Source organism: Larus michahellis, chromosome 8 (genome assembly GCF_964199755.1).
Source record: "Larus michahellis chromosome 8, bLarMic1.1, whole genome shotgun sequence".
Taxonomy (NCBI): Eukaryota; Metazoa; Chordata; class Aves; order Charadriiformes; family Laridae; genus Larus; species Larus michahellis.
This window is the reverse complement of record NC_133903.1, coordinates 53133431-53149772: the sequence shown is the minus strand read 5'-3', so window position 1 is coordinate 53149772 and position 16342 is coordinate 53133431. Positions and strand designations below refer to the sequence as shown.

The following is a 16342-nucleotide window of genomic DNA, read 5'->3' as shown; positions in this document are numbered from 1 at the left end:
GGATTCCTTAGATTCTTAGTGACGTTTTCTGATAAAGGTCCCATTTATAAGCACAGATGACATTTAATATGCACAGTTTTAACAACATTAGCCTGCTAAAGCCTTTTGTTCTACAGTGTGCTTTAACCCGCGTTATCAGAATTGTAATTGAATTCCTCATATGGTTAAAGGGCAAATTCAGATACCTTTAGTCACCTTTTTCCACAACAAGTCTCACTGAACTAACTGGAGATTGATGATTAGAGAATGAACAAAGGGCTGGGACTGTACTGCACACAGGGCTAACACCAGGGTTACCATTAGACAGTGGGACTTCAGACCACTTCCATGACCTGAAAGGGCCCCAAGTTTTCTACATTTCACCTTCAAAACATTCACAAGTTTTCACTGCTCTACCGGTATGGTAAAAGCAGTGAAACCTCCTAAAGTCAGTAGGTTTATATTTTCTGAAATGTGATTCTACAATCCAACTTAATTCACATACTGGCAGGAGAATATGTCCTTGATTTCACTATAACTGTGTTCAGACACAGGAACGCAGTTGGAATAGTCTATAAAAAAATATTAACATCACTAAAGCTGACGGAGTTGCTCTGCTACAAATTTGTACATAAACAAGGACTAGTGAGAGCCCCATGCAGAGCTGCCACATTTTGGACTAAGAAAAGCAACACAATCACAGGTTGAGAATGGCACTACGGAGCACGAGATGGGGGTTGTTAATTCAGATTGACTGTAGTTCGGGTGCGTTCAAGTGCTTTGTGTATAAAAAGAACTTTTCTAACAGTCAAAGAAATTCTAAATTTTTCTAAAATTTCTAAAAGACCTTGAGAGTTCAGTCTGCTTTAATGATACAGTACGGAAGACAGGACAGTTTGCAGAAAAGTTGTTTTTCTCTTTAAAAAGTGAACCTTCTAAATTCAGAATAACTACTTTCCTTCTGGCAGTCCTCCCATTATCATTTCATGTGTTTGTCTTCCCAACAACATACATCCTCCAAAGCTCTGGGTCACAAAATGTGACACACGGTTTACATTGGGACCCCTACCAGCAGCCAGCCAAAAATGCTAAGGGGAAGAATTTCTTTACTCAGTATTTCCCATGTTCCACGACAACCTTTTCTGACTACCCCCAACCTTGTTTGGCAGAGCCAGGAGCATCCCTTTGCCAACCAGGATTTTGTCAAACGTTCTCTGATATATTTAGTGTCCAAAACCCATAGCTGTAAATGGGTTTTCCTCCTAAATTATCAAATTCCATAGCCGTTGGTCAGACATGCCAACTCCTGCCTCATCGTACCAGAGCTGCTATCACCCTCTTCCTTATTGCCTGAGCAACGTTTCTCTGTAATTACCCTCTTCCTTATTGTCTGATCTCTGTTTCTTCCTAAATATCTCCTTTACCACCATTCAAACATGTGAATAACTTGAGTTTTAAGGTGTTTTACATGACAGGCATATTTAAGGACCAGCAGCATAAAAACATTAGAAAATACACAACAGATCTCAGCTAACAGTATGCATTTAATGAGTGCATGGCATTCTCTCTCTCTCTTTTTTTTTTTTAATCTATACCATCAGTACTGTTAACTCCACCTACTAAATCCACAGGCACACACCTAACACTGGTACAAAAGAAAAATGAGCTAGAAAACACCTTATGCTCTCAGAAAAAGAGAAGATGGGGATGGTATGACAGATTCATAAAGAAAATAAGTATTTCATCCTTGTAACCGTGGAATCCGGTTTTGTAATAGTAATTGTTTGTGCCGCTGACTTCCTTCAACACCTGTGACCCTGCTTGTCACGGCCTCATTGCCTGCTGGAAACTTGGCAAAAGACAAGAGAAGAGATATTAGGGCACCAATGCTACATCCTGAGAGAGGCCATAAAGTCCAAAGGTTGAACAGAATTGCCAGGAGCAGCCCGATAAACTAAGGAAGCGTGTGGCTCTGAAGAGACAAACGGCTGTGCCTGAGTACAGTATGTTCAAACTCTGCGAGCTGCACCCCAATGTCTCACACGCTTGAACGACCACGCTCACTATCCAGGGACCTTTCCCAAATAGCCCCCTCGGAAAAGAAGTATTTTAAGCCTCTTTCTGAAAGGAGTATGTGACCAGTCAGTGCACTACACATTGCCACAATTTCACACATCTTAAACTTGAAAAACACTCCTCTTTAATTTTTCAAATTAAGCGAGGATGATTTGTTGATTTAATAAAAAGAAAAAATCCCGTGTAAAACCCCTTCTGAATTAGCATATTCAAGCCTTTCCAAAATCTGGCTCCAGTAAAGAACTTGTCCTTAAAAATCTATCAGACTGTAACTAAGCTTGTAACTTGGCATGTGAAATAAATAAGCCAATAATCAGATCCTTCAGAAATTTTCAATTAAACCTGTAAAAATATCTAATAAAATATTCAGCATTTGAAGAGTTTTTATTCAGGAAGAGACTACAGCAGCTTTGGTTTCTGTTAGGAAGAGCATGGGGCATTAATAACTAAGCTTTTTTTCCCCCTCCTCCCTATCCACCGCTCACTCTGTTACGCTAGCACAACTTTTTGTGAAGCCGCACTGTAAATCTGAGCAGAAAACTCTTCTGGCTTTCAGAACAGACCAAACCAAGAACACAGCATGGCCCCCACAAAGAACTGAGCAAGCACAGGCAAAGAGGCAGTGCAGGAATGGCAGCCAGGGGAGGGAGGAAAAAGGACGTGAATTGCTTTGAGCTCATATTGCTGCTGAGTACTTTCTATTATAAAACCATAACCTAATATGCTTTCAAGACTACAGCTCTGAACTGCTTCACACGGTGCACCTCCTTCCCTACGTGGGACCCTACTGGGATCTATACCCTCGCAGAAATGTGCCTGCGCAGAGCGGCTTGCAGGCTCAGACGCTGCACTCTATTACACTTATCATTATTCACTGCTTATTCACTTAAATGAGAGGATAACCCCAGCAGTGCTTGTAAACACAATGGCTTCCTTGAGAAGCAACAGCAAAACCCCTAAGTCCGGCTCTCCTTGTAAGTAAAATGCCTGACTTGGGAGGGCTGTGCTCCCTGGGGAGTTCAGCTGTGGGAAGCGGGAGCAAGGAACTGCCTTTTTAGGACTGTGGCTGAGCAGAGCCGGGAAGCGCTGGGGCAGGAACGGGGCTCCCACAGCAGCTCGCTGGCCTTATAAGGAGAAAGCCAGGTATTTCCCCAGCCCTGTACTGGGAGCTGCGCAGCCTGCACAGCAAGGTAAGGTCAGGCAGGGCTCCCCGGAAAGGCTTGGCCCACCTCCGGCCAGGGGGACCCTTGGCCACGGCCACACTCCTGCTCAGTGCAGATCGACAGCCCCGCCGTCTCCAGCCTGTGAGCGTTTCAAATAAGCATTATTAGGAAGCAGAGAAGCTTAATTAATTAGAAAGTTCGTTTTCAGATCTGTAAAGGCAGATGGTTTGTGGGTGAACCGTACTTGATTTTAATGTGACATTTTTAAGGCATTCAAGACAACATTTTGGAGCGCGAGTCTCTAATGTCAGACATCTTTTTAGCTACCTACATGAGAGGGCAGGTTTTCAGAGGTGATGAGCAACTGGATTTCCTGAAGACTTTAACAGAAGGGGCAGGACACTCAAAGCCTCAGAAACACAGCAATTAGCTTAAGCAAGCTTTAAGAACACACATGATTAAGATTCCCCCCCAGCTGCCTAAAAATTAAGACTGCTTGACAGAAAAGCAAAAAGATTTTAGTTCCATTAGTTTCATTCAGTTTAAGTTACATTTCTTTTTATGACCTGTTTTATTTCTCTAGGGAGCAAAACAAACTAAACCACTTCAGGCCAAATCCATCTATATAGGATATATGGGTGAGCACCCTTGACCATGAACTATCCCATATCGTTGCCCTTTTTACTTTCCTGACTCTGGTCTTTAGAAGTAAAAAGAGGAGGCTGTGAGTAAAAGAGGAAAAAAAGTACCATTTTTTCCCAATAATATCCATTTTTAAATCTTTCTCAGAAAATGGCCACAAAAATGGACTGTCCTTGCATATTTTTCTTTGGAAAAAAAAAAAAAGTCATTTTCCTTTAGATATGGTTAAAAAAAATTTTACACTGTAACATGAAAATGAAATACTACCCATCCAGGAACAAGCATCCCTGAATATGAAATGGCATATTGCAATTCAAGGAATTACCCATACATCTTATTTTGCCAGCTTAGTTTTTTGAGGTTAAACTTTGATAACTGCCTGCCTTGAGATGCTGAATAGTACAGGTTTAACTGGAGGCAGCAACTTGTAACCTAGAGATAGGAGAATTGCTTGGTAGTTTTGATCTGTACCACTTTTTAAATCCACAGACAAGTGTCTGCACTACATCACAAACTACTGCCATTGTTAGTGCCTTCAGGTAATAATCGCAGCAGGAAGACCAAAATTTCGATTAATCTTGACACATCCCACTTGCAACATATTGTCAAGAAAACATGGGAGAAGTACTAATTACCCATGGATAATCACAGAGCATACAATTCTAGGATTCCTTCTGAGACGCCCATCAGGAGAAACGAGGCCACACACAACATGAAAAATTACATTAAACAACTGAAAAAATATCTAGATACGTGACAACCTCATTCAGTACGAGCTCAGACATTGCGTAGGGTTTTCTCCAATTGTTGCTTGGTCTGAGATGACATTTCTATAGCTCCAAAGGAGCACTAGGGTAAGACTACTTTCATAAAAGGAATAAATGTTTTGACACCAGGTTTCATATTGTAAATTTCTCCTTTAAATTAACTTGCTTGCCAAAGCAGTTCAGCTGCCAGAAAGGGAGAAAAACAGGCAAACTATTCCCTTAAAAGCAATGACTGTGCTATGCTGCTCAGGTATATGAGGCATCGCTCCAGAACTAGGGAACGCTGGCTCATTAGGAGCAATTAAAAAAACTCTGAGGGGATTTTAAAAACAACAACTTCCAAAAACAAAACATGTATATATACCACATGCATTTGTTTATGCAGCTGTAACGAGTGATGAAATCCATTTATGAGCTGAAGTCACAAGATTCTAAGCAGGTCTTTGTTTAATCTCAGTAAGTCGTGACATTTCCCTACTACTTATAATAATGTGATTTGGATCAACATTTTCAAACTTATGCACCTGGTTTTTAACAGCGCTTACCAATTGCATTTCTCATCTGCTTCGCTGGAGACTGAACAGTCTACTTCTGAGCCACCGCTTTGATTAAGCATCCTAAAGACAGATATAGAAACTTTGTTTTAATTTAAGATATGCCTGTAATTCTTGAATTCAGCATGCATTCTGAAATTCTTACTCAAACTGAGACTCTGTGCAACCTGCAAAGAGTGTAAATAAAAATGAATGAGACCATTAAGCGGAATGAATACTTACAGCATCAGCCCTTCTGTAACCACAAAGTCTATCCAGATGGATGCCCTTAAAAGACTTCAGAAGGTTTTCTATAGACAATGGCTTTCGTTCCAGCATGTTGCTGTGACTTGGAAGAAATAAAATTAAGATAAATGCCATAGTTTGCTGCTTACATGAATGCAGCATTAGTGCCCTAAGTAACAAAGTATACAGAGTATACAGGGGAAAAAAGAAAAGATTCAGCATAAATAACTATTGTTACATATGTTTTATGTGTTTATAAACTGTGCTAGGCTTTAGATGTATTATTACATAGCTTTAACAGTATATGAATTGGTAATCCTGCACATAAATCAAGACCACATTTTTAGCTTTGATATTAAGGAGGAAGAAAAAAAGGGTATTTGCCACTGCTGCTCTTGTCGTTACACTTCTATTAGTTTTGCAAACAGATTGGATGTTTTGTGAGGATCAGATAAAAACTAAATGAATCTAGGCCCACTGTTAATATAAAGAGAGTGACTTTTTTATATTCCTTTTAAGAAGGGAAAAAAGATTAGACTCCTGATCTGGACAAAAAGTCAATCTACCTGATGCACAAGAGCAGGTCATCCCAGACAAAGAAAAAATTCTCTTAGCCTTTAAGGTCTGAAGGAAAGTGTTGCTGTCTACAAACATTCTCCATTCTGTTTCTCATGGTTGGCTCATTCATCTACCGCTCTCCAGAGTTCCAAATGAGCCAGGAGAACAAGTGGATTTTACAGCATGTCACCAAATCAAGATGGCAGAAGGATATAAGGAAAATGCAAGGATCTTTCACCTACAACGTTTTGTTCCAAGCAACTTCTTGTTTACAGGCAAAAGCATAAAGTACAAGACAATTTCTTAAGCGGCTTGGACCCAAACTCGGGAAGGCTCTAAAAGGCCAAAGCCAAATATGCATAACCAGGAAAGTCAATGTATCACTTAACTGCCACAAACACAGCATGTTCCTATACCTTGCATTTTTTATGATCTATTTTTGTTGATGAAGGAAAATAATACGCGCTATTGCCAGTGTCTTTCCTGAGGTGAAAAAAAAGTTCTAAAACGATCATCAACATGAGGCAGCCAGGGAAGGACTGGAACTCCTGGGACGAAAGTGGCCCTTTTTCTGCCATTTCAGATACACGCACCTATTGGATGTGCCTTTATGTTACACACAAGCACTACGTGGACTTGGGAAGAGAGATGACATTCTCAGTAGGACTGTATAAAGGCTTTGTTGCCTTCCATTTTCCTAGGATTTTCAAGTAAAAGCCATATAATGCATACAAGCCATATCAAACAAGAATCTGTAATATTCTTACTGACAGGTCAATTTATATATGCTAGATATTTTCAGGGGAAAACAAACTCAGATGCAATGTTCCTACCTAAATTCTAAGTCTATACGGATTATATTTTATATTCCCCCATTTACAAAGTCCTGTTCATTTCTTTTCCTGTAGCTTTTTGGGATCTACTATACCAGCGTGCCAGACAGAAAATGACTGTAACGAATGAAGTCAGAGTACCGACTGAAAAATACCTATCAGTAGAAAACATTATTTGATACGCTAGTCGACATGAACTAAACCCAGTTGAAAAGCTCTGGAAAGGCACACTGAAAAAATAACTGTGAGAGCATTAAGTAAACAGTTCCCTTACTGGATTTGCTGTAACTGACTAAAACCTTTCTTCCCCTTTCCACATTAAAGGAGAGCCCTAAAACCACATTTTGCATATTTTATTAGTTCAAACCTTTTTTAACATGGTTCCCAGGGCAGACCAAGTCTAACAAACTTTAAAAAAAGAATTTAACGTTGTTCTAAAATAACAGTATTAGTATCTGGTGGAGTGTGAACAACAGGACTATCAATAAATGTCTACTCTTATTCCCAGACCCAGAATGGAATTCTAAACAATTTTTAGCCCCTAAGGTTCACAATTTATTGAACCTGAACTTGCGCACCAACTTTAGCAATCAATGTTACCCATTTCACGCCTCTGACTGCCTTCATCGGAGAGAAGAATTGCACATTTGAGGAAGGAAAAACATTTTTGTGACTGTTTTAAAAATCATAGTTGAAAGTTTCTTGAAAGGTCAGAAAGCGAGGAGTTAACCTGCTAGAAACAGATTAGCAGGCAGAGGGTAGGCAAGGTGGTCAGGGGTGTACGGGAAGGATAATCTATCAGATTGATAGCACCATTATGTATATGGTACAATTATATCTTATCTTCCCAGCCCCGCAACCAAAATAAACCACACCGAAGTCTTGGAGTCTGATTCTGTTGTCTTTGAGTACACACCCCTTAGGGGTGGCGACCCAGGACACACCACACATCTTTTACTTCATGTAAGACAAAATCAAAACAAATATAATCAGTATTTTTCCTTTTCGGACTCTGACTGAGACTCTTTGATGTGTTTTCCCTAATTGTTTTCTCTTTTTAACCACCACACTCACGGGTTTCTCTGAGCTTACAATGGTCTAGTTTTTATGTAACCTCTTCCATGCGGGCACCTTCCGAAGCTCCCAACACGGCAACTGCTGTAACAGTACACAGCAACACTACACCAAAGAATACCTTGTCCAAATGAAACCAAAAGGGAAATTTAGATGAGTACATTCTGCTTAGGTTGGAATTTTGGCTCAGACACAAGAGTTAACACTCCTGGCCTTGAAAAAAAAGAAGCTCTAATGGAGATACTGAAAATGAAAGTATCTCTTCTACTTCAAAGCTGAAAATCTGGCCACTTCTATAACATGTTTTTCTGCTCTGGGAAATTTTACTTATCTATTCCCATTCATGAAGGGGAAATCCTTGGTCCTACAGGTTAGCAGTGGCTTTGCCGTTCACTTGACTAGACCTGAGATTCCACCAGTATGATTTAGTACCCGTGGTATAAAACTAGTTACATTTCTAATTTCTATCCGGCTGCTTGCCAATTTTTCTTTGTCTTAGCAGCAATTATTCACATTTACATTTTATCTCGATTCTCTTTAGCAATATCCCTATTTACATCCTTAAACAGATTACCACATTCTTTTCAGTGTTACCTAAGCGATGCACTGGCGTACTACAGTTCTAAAATTTTCCAGATCCACTATTAATAAAATGCCTAAACTTAAAATAGGCACTGTGCAAAACTCACATAACTGGAACACCTATAAAATGCCCCGTAAACAGCTGCCCTACATCTAAGTTGCCAGTAGATTTCATGAGGTTCTGGAGTTAATTTCCATTTATCAGCTAAGATTTACAGATATGACCGATACTCATTTCTGTTTTCTCTGCTGTGCCTTGTCAAGACACTGCACATGGAGGAAGCAGGAGCTAAGACAAGAACTGGAAACATTTCCTTCACGTGGGAAGGTGCCCTGCTAAGAAACTGCTTATTGAACCTGACAGCGAGCGTATAAACAACATTAGAGGGAGTGCTCACACATGTACTCCCAATAAAGGGGAGGACAAGGCGGTGAAAGTCAGAGCTATTAGAAGACAAATACAAATTAAAGACACTGTTTTTAATCTCCAGGATACTAAAATATTTTTGAGAGCTCCCCGTGTTTGGGGGAGGAGGGACGGAGAGAAGGGGGCAGGGGGAGCGGTAAGCTCTACTGAGACTTTTCGCATGGTTTGTATCACCTTTTGTGGGAAAATCACTCTAGAAAAAAGCAACAGAGGATTTTGAAACTAACAGAAAAGCGCTTGCTAAAAGGTAGCTTGCTCTTTGTAAAACTTCCCATGAGGACTGAAAAAGCACCCTGGGCATGCACTTTACCAGACAGCTTTGCATATGAAATGCTGTTTGTTTCAAAAACAGTTGTATATTTTTAGCAAGGGGTTATTCCTGTCAATTGTCCCCTGATTGCTGATCTGTGAGAGTAAAAGAAAAAAAGGAGTCAGAGCTACCACAAAGATATAAGCGTAACTATAAAAGTGTGTAGGATTTTTGACATTCCCCCTCCTTACCCTGAAACTTTAACCCTTGAGCGAATGCTGCCATATATATTTCCTTTGTTTGGCTGGCTGGTGGGCCACCTGGGAAGCATCAGCACTCTAAGAAGAAAACTGCTATTGTTTATTTGGAATTTCCTTAAAACAAAATCTTGCTGTCCATTACCACTTCCCAGAAAGGTATATTGTTCTATCACCACCCATATCAAATTCAAGTGCAGAGACATGTTTACGGTACGTGCAGCGGCTCAGATAGGCTGGGCTGTTGCAATCCTGTTGCAATCCTGCGCAGAAAACAGAATGTTAACACTGGCATGCTGCTCCCACGCCCTCCCCTTTTCAGGCTTTACATTAATTCAGTGACACCCTGCTAGGCACAAGGTTTATTTACACAACACAAAGTCTTGAGACCAGCCTTTGTTCGACTGCAATGTTGACAGGCTTATGAAGCACTACGGGCTATAGTAAAGGTGTATTAAGAATCAACTGAGGACCACATATGAATGAAATGTTTTGAAACTCACTTGATTGAGTTTCCAGCTGCAGCACAATTCTCTTTTAGCCAGAAGCTGTTGGGACAAACTAGCGACACCCCTGGCTTTCATGGAGACCAGTGAATTGCCCTAACGAGGTGGTTCCATGAGGACTTTAATCCAGGATATGCTGGTGACACCCTGAAAAGAAGCAAATGCCTCTCTCCCCAGACATTCAGGTTTTTTGCTGGGATAGATGTGAACGGGATGTATTTCCCAACACACTTCACCTCATGGCTGTGTCAGCGCAAGGGAGGGGACAGCGTGGGAGCAGGAAGAGGGCAGGACGGCCTCTTTTGTCAGCAGTGCCGGCCGAAAGCACTTGGGGAACTAGCGACATCCTAAATTGTGCTGATTTACATCTGCTGAAAAGCACTCCTTAGTTTTCCTTAAAAATAATTGCTATATGCGTAGCATTTTAAAACTTAACATCCCTGTAAATGCAGGCAAGAAAGCTTAGGTGCAGATTTACCGGGTGGAAGCGTCCAAGGGGGCTGTAAGCTTCACCTCCCCGGGACTAGCAATACCTACTCCTGCGAGGAGGGAGCAGTTATTGCACTCACCCTCTTCCCCAAGGGGTGTATAATGCAAGGAGTTCCCATGTTTCACATGATTATCTTCTTGACAAAGTTTTGGACTAAGTATCAAGGCTTTTTCTTCAAAGAAACTATCTGTGTGATTCTGGAGAGGTGCTTGTCGCTGTGCCTCAGCTTCCCCCTTCTGGGAATCTGACATGTAGTAATTCCTCCTACACAGCACTTTTGACATTAACAGCTCCAAACCACTGTCAGAGCCTCTCGCAGCAGAGACTCTGAATGTAAAGAAAAAAAAAACCCAAAACCAACTAAACCCCTCCAAAAAAAAAGCAGGGACACAGCAACTGGAAGATATTTGGTCAAAATGTCAGAGAGTGACCAGAGAGTGAAAATGGCATAAATCTAGGTGCCAGTATATCACAGAATCACAGAATGGTTTGGGTTGGAAGGGACCTCGAAGATCATCTAGTTCCACCCCCCCTGCCCTGGCAGGGACACTTTCCACTAGACCAGGCTGCTCAGAGCCTCATCCAGCCTGGTCTTGAACACCTCCAGGGATGGGGCATTGACAACTTCCCTGGGCAACCTGTTCCAGTGCCTCACCACCCTCACAGTAAAGTATATGCTCTACACAGTCCTGGCTGAGATTCAAAACACATTACAAGGCTGATGAACCAATAAAAATGTAAATGGTTGATATCCTAAAAGCAAATGAGAGCAGTAACAAATATTTTATACTAATAAATTAATCCTAGATCTTCTTCCAGATGAAATTCCATTCCTTTTCCGTACCTTTTTCCTTAATGATTTTTTTTTTAATAAAAATAGTTCATACCACTTGTACAGCATTTGTTCCCCATAGATCTGCATACTTTACCAGAACTTCAGTCTCATTATGCCCATTTTACAGGCAGGGAAACCAAGCCACAGAAATGCAAAAAGTGATTACAGGTCATTCAGCAAGAAGGTAAAACCAGGAAAGATCCAGTTCTATCCCATTTGAGTTTATTCTGTTCTGTTTTCCTCTGCTGGTATACAGAAAATAAGATTACTTCTCATTAAACTCATGAGGTTACATTAAAGAGGTTAACAAATTTTTGCTTTACTTTGTACATTCTCTTGGTTGTCTTGAAGGGATATATGTTCCCCACCACTACTGCTACAGGGTAAGGTAGATACTTTCCAGACCAGTAACTAAATGTGAAATACACAATGTGAAATTAATATTTATGTAATCATCTAGGGCTGAAATTGGCTATCATTGAATTGACCTCAGATCTTTGACATAAATGCCTATTTGAAGCACCTGGCAATAGGCTGTAAGCATCCACACCCAGAACTGCTTTGTCCGGGCTTGCAGATTTGCCAGCCACACACCTTTTCCTATACTGACTGTGAGGAACGCAATAGCTGGAAAACATCAGCACAAAACATGCTTATATAGAACAAGGCTATGTTGTACCATTAGCTCTTACAACACATCTGCTTAACCTCTCTCACAGGACTTACCTGAGTCCACAGCCCATTCTTAGCTGAACAGAAGCCCCTGCAAAACTGCAGCTGGTACCCAGATCTCAAAATGCCATACAGCGATTTTTGGAATGTCTTTCTAGTTGTGCTCCCTAAAAAAAAAAAAAAAAATAATAGAAAAAGAGCAAAATTTAAAAAAAATCCGAATTTCAATTAGCAGCCATCACAGCCCTTAGGCCTTTTCTTTATTATTGTCCTTTTATCCTAAAAATTTTCCTTGATGTCATGAACTTGTTTCTAATATATTCAAATGTTATGGCTTTTTATGTGTTTCATATGTTCTCAACAGACTGCGTAAACAGTCCTGTGAGCTGATCAACGCGCCTGCCAAATGCACTGCCGGCTGTTCATGCGGTACTTCCTCTAGCACATATGTGAATATGCGAGTAGTGCTCCTGAACCCATTTTAAAAAACAAGATCTCAGGTAGGAATCAATGCTGATTCTAGACTAAATTTTCCATCTCTGCTTCCTTATGAAACAAGGGAACATATAGACACTGCAGTGTTGGCAATTTTTACTGAAGAAAAGAGGAAAGAACAGCAATTTTGAGGGTTTTGAGTATCCAGGTTCTCCTATGGAAGTCTTAAGGGGCTGCTGTGAACAGACCAGGACATTTTCATCCTGTGAGGGGACAGGGCTGCCCAGACCAGCGGGCAGCAGCTACGCAGTCACTCGCTGTGTGATATGTCAGTTGCGATCATAGATCGGGTTGTTTATTATTAATCAGATGGGATTGAGGAAGAGTAGCAGTTTAGTAAAATCTTCTCCAAAACCGAAGTCTTTAACTCTGCTTGTGCTTTCAGGTATTGCCCTACCCAGGCCATGCCCTTTCCTTCCTACAATGCCTTCCTTGGCTATTTGGCAACCCTAACTGCTCCCACACCGTGACTCCGACACAAATGACTGTCATCCAGAGTGAATGTTTCTATTTGAATTACATGAGCAGGCACTCTGTAAACTTCCCCACAGGCTCCGCCACTATAATCCCTGGGAAGGAGCACCCTGCAGGACCTACTTTCACTGTTCATCGCTTTCTCTGTTTGTTGCTTCTACTGTCAGAAACATTACTCGAATTCAGACAGGTGTCCTTACATCTGTCAGCCACCAGCCACTGGTGACATTCAGTAACAGAAACTCACTGTCCGTGCCCAAGCCTGAACCCATGGCACAGAGGAGGAAAGCTTGATTGCTCACTGGAAATCCCTAAGCTCCGTGGTGCTTTACACGAGGCATTTTTGGTCTCATGCAGACTCGCTTCCTTTCCTTCTCCTGTTGCAAGCACTGCTTTATCCCAGGTTGCCAGGAGCCTACTGTTCCAACAGCTGCTAAGACAGAGCGAGGTGTCAACTTTGACAGGATGCCAGATCATTTATTAATTAAAAATCCAAGCATTTTGTATCTGTTCTGAGACCCTAATCAAAACTGAGCTACTTTACCAAGGGCTCTGAATGGTTAAATCCAGTTATTCTGAGGCTTTCATTCATAATTGTCAATCACCAATCAATGCATTTTGTTGCCACTACTTCCTTTAATATGTGTTTATTGAAACATCAGAATGCCAAAGGATAACTTCAGTTCTCCACAGTGAAACCACACCTTAGTAATGTCTGAACAAATGCATGCTTCCAGCGGGACCTTTGTTACCAAACACAGTAAGTATCTTTTCAAAGGTGTTCATCTGCCTCCCCACCACTCAGCATTAGTATTCTCCTATTTGTATGGTAAATTTTTTCATGCTGCCAGCTCACAATGCTGAGCGCAGCCGTCTGCTTCCCATATGCCACCCGTTCTCCAGTGCCTCCTCAACTGCTTACCTTCACTCTTCGGACTCCCACTGCGGATCAACTGCTATTCTGCCAGCCTTGTTTCTGTGTAGAGGATTTTTCCGACTGTAAGCTCCACAGGATGGGAACTTTGCCCAGTTCTCTATTTCTCGGAGCACGGGTCATGCTATGGTATAGAAATAACAAACACAGAGGCATTAACGGGGTGATATTTAGATTCATAACACCCTAAAACGCATGGGAAGCAAGGCCCCAGGGTTCCTTTCAGACTCATCTCTAGACAGTGTAGTTAGCTTTTATTTGGTCAGGTTTTTGATCAAAAATTATACAATACATAGACTTGTTTAAATAAAAAAAATTACATAGTTCATAACTTATTGGAAAATATATTTCTGAGCACTTGCACTGACCACTGAAATCCTCTATAAAGCTAGCTGGGAATGGGAAAATAATAGTGAGAAATCTGGTATAACCAACCATTGGGTAAAGAGAAGATCATCCTATCAATCATATCAAATCTTTCATTCATATGTGGCTGCACACAAACATCCAGGGTTTGAATTGCTCAGACAGCATTCTTAAGAAAATGGAAAATGTTTTTGGTGGTTCCTCCCTTACTTCTGCAGTCTTTCTGTGTTTACAGTGTTGCCGTCCTGCCCCAGAGGTAACCCAACAGGTCTTGCAAAGTCTCCTAACTTTGCCCCACCTCCATCATTCACAATCTTGTCTCTCTAACCTACTCATCTTCCTCCATTCCACAAACTAGTAGTTTCAAAGAAATTCAGAGATTAATTAAAATGATTGGTGGGATGAGTAGGTGAGGGGGTCAGGCTAAAGGGCTTGACAAGAAGAAAGATGAAAAGGACTAAACGCGTATAGCTTGGTTATGCGATGACTAATTGAGGGTGGAGGAGATGGACACGATATTCACTTACAAGTGCCTATAGTTCTGAGAAGCATTTTTCATGTGCAAACTAAGACTAGCCGAAGACAAGCTTTTGGTCTTATATAGATCTGGTTCCAGGGTCCTTCACTTCAAGATGTGAATCCTATTCTTCCCCCAGCCTATGCATTCCCTTGTCTCCTCAAATATTTATTTTTTTATTATTCCAGCTCAGCTTTCAGCCAGATTCAGTTCCTGGATCTCTGCCTGGCCACATGAGCCCTACTGGGGGCAAAGAGCAAAAGCAGAGGTGGCGCCTCTTTGCCACACCTCTGCCGTGGCACAGACTTAGGTGGACTTGAATCGACCACAAAAACACACCTTGAGGAACGGAGGAGGAACTGGGATCAGTAGCATTTGTGAATTATTTTACTTCCATTTAGCCTAAGGAGCCTTGTGCCGGCTCACTCCCAGCTTCTTTTACTATACCCTGATGTAGTAAATAAAAGAAAAATACTTGCTTCTTCTGACTCTTCAAACTTTTGCCTCCCTCAGTTAGGGAAACCTGCTCTATTTTAATTCCTTAAGCAAGTGGAAAGCAGTATGAGAAGATCCAGTAATTCCCACGCTTATTCACTTCATGCAGACATGAAGCAGGATATCACATTTGAAAGCAGGGAGTAAAAAAAGAAATATATTAAAAATTCTACATATTAAAATAATTGTCTATATAGTAAAAAGGTTGTGGAAACATCTCTGATGAGGGTAAAAAGTGAGATGGTATAACATATCTAAGTTTAAAGAAAAACTGCATGGAAACAGGCATTTTCTTTCTATGATTACTGTTCCCAATATAAAAGAGCAGAAACTGTCATTTATCCTTTTTTTTTTTTTTTTCAAATGGTCTAGAAATAAGCCAAAAGCATTTGTGATACAGGAATGAAACAAAACAATGAACCCATTTTTTCCTGGACACCAAATATAATTTAGACAGATGTGGTATGTATAAGAAATTTTAATTTATCCCTGAAAAGCCATTTAATTATTCAGATTATCTGATTGCCTCAGTCAGTCTTGTATTGATTGATTAGAGAACTTTATAAATCAAAATCTGCATTACTGCTGCTCAAAGCATCTGCCTCTCCCAGCAACAGAGATGTGCAGTTCATTTCCAACTCCTACCCACAAGCTAGTTTATTGAGACATGTAAATGGCTATGGTTTATAAATGGGTCAGTAAGTGTTCTTTCATACTACTAAAGGAATATTTACTTAAGGACATCAGGAAAGGGGGAAAAAGCCCTAAAGTAATAGCTGTTTAATAAATCAGGGCATAGTCACCAAAATTCCCAGCTCTTTGGCTAATGGCCACAAAGGATCACTGTCTCTCTGTTCCCGGGGCCCACTTCTGATCTGTGGCACTCTGCGAGTCTCAGGTGGTGAACTTGGGGCACTCGGCTGAAATCTAAACTGAGACCTCTGTAAATGCCCGCTCACCAGTCAGTCCCGAATTAGGTAGAAAATCCCCTTGGAGAGGCAAAGAGCATTTGTCTTTGATTTCAGAGCTCTCCTGCTATGCACAACGTTTATGACCAGCTTGACTGTCTATTGCCAGCCTCAACCAAATAACCTCTAAGTGAGTAGCAATTAACATAATGAGTGGACTGATGGGTGTCCCCCATAGCTACAGGCCTCAGTAGCAACACGTC

At 41.0% G+C, this 16342-nt stretch overlaps 1 protein-coding gene across 20 annotated transcripts in view; it reads right to left on the bottom strand.

Annotated features, from left to right (window-relative positions):
* The window catches only part of FGGY (FGGY carbohydrate kinase domain containing), a 327883-nt gene that overhangs the window by 282489 nt on the left and 29052 nt on the right, over window positions 1-16342 (bottom strand). For 8 of the 20 annotated variants that reach the window (XR_012588583.1, XR_012588584.1, XM_074596621.1 and 5 more), the window contains exons 2-4: window positions 13782-13917; window positions 11945-12057; window positions 5173-5244 (exon numbers count right to left, since the gene is read on the bottom strand). The gene's annotated coding sequence lies outside the window, so the exon portion shown is untranslated. Of the gene's footprint in view, window positions 1-5172; window positions 5245-5403; window positions 5510-11944; window positions 12058-13781; window positions 13918-16342 lie in introns of all 20 variants that reach the window. The other 12 variants (XM_074596631.1, XM_074596622.1, XM_074596613.1 and 9 more) reach the window with 2 other exon arrangements.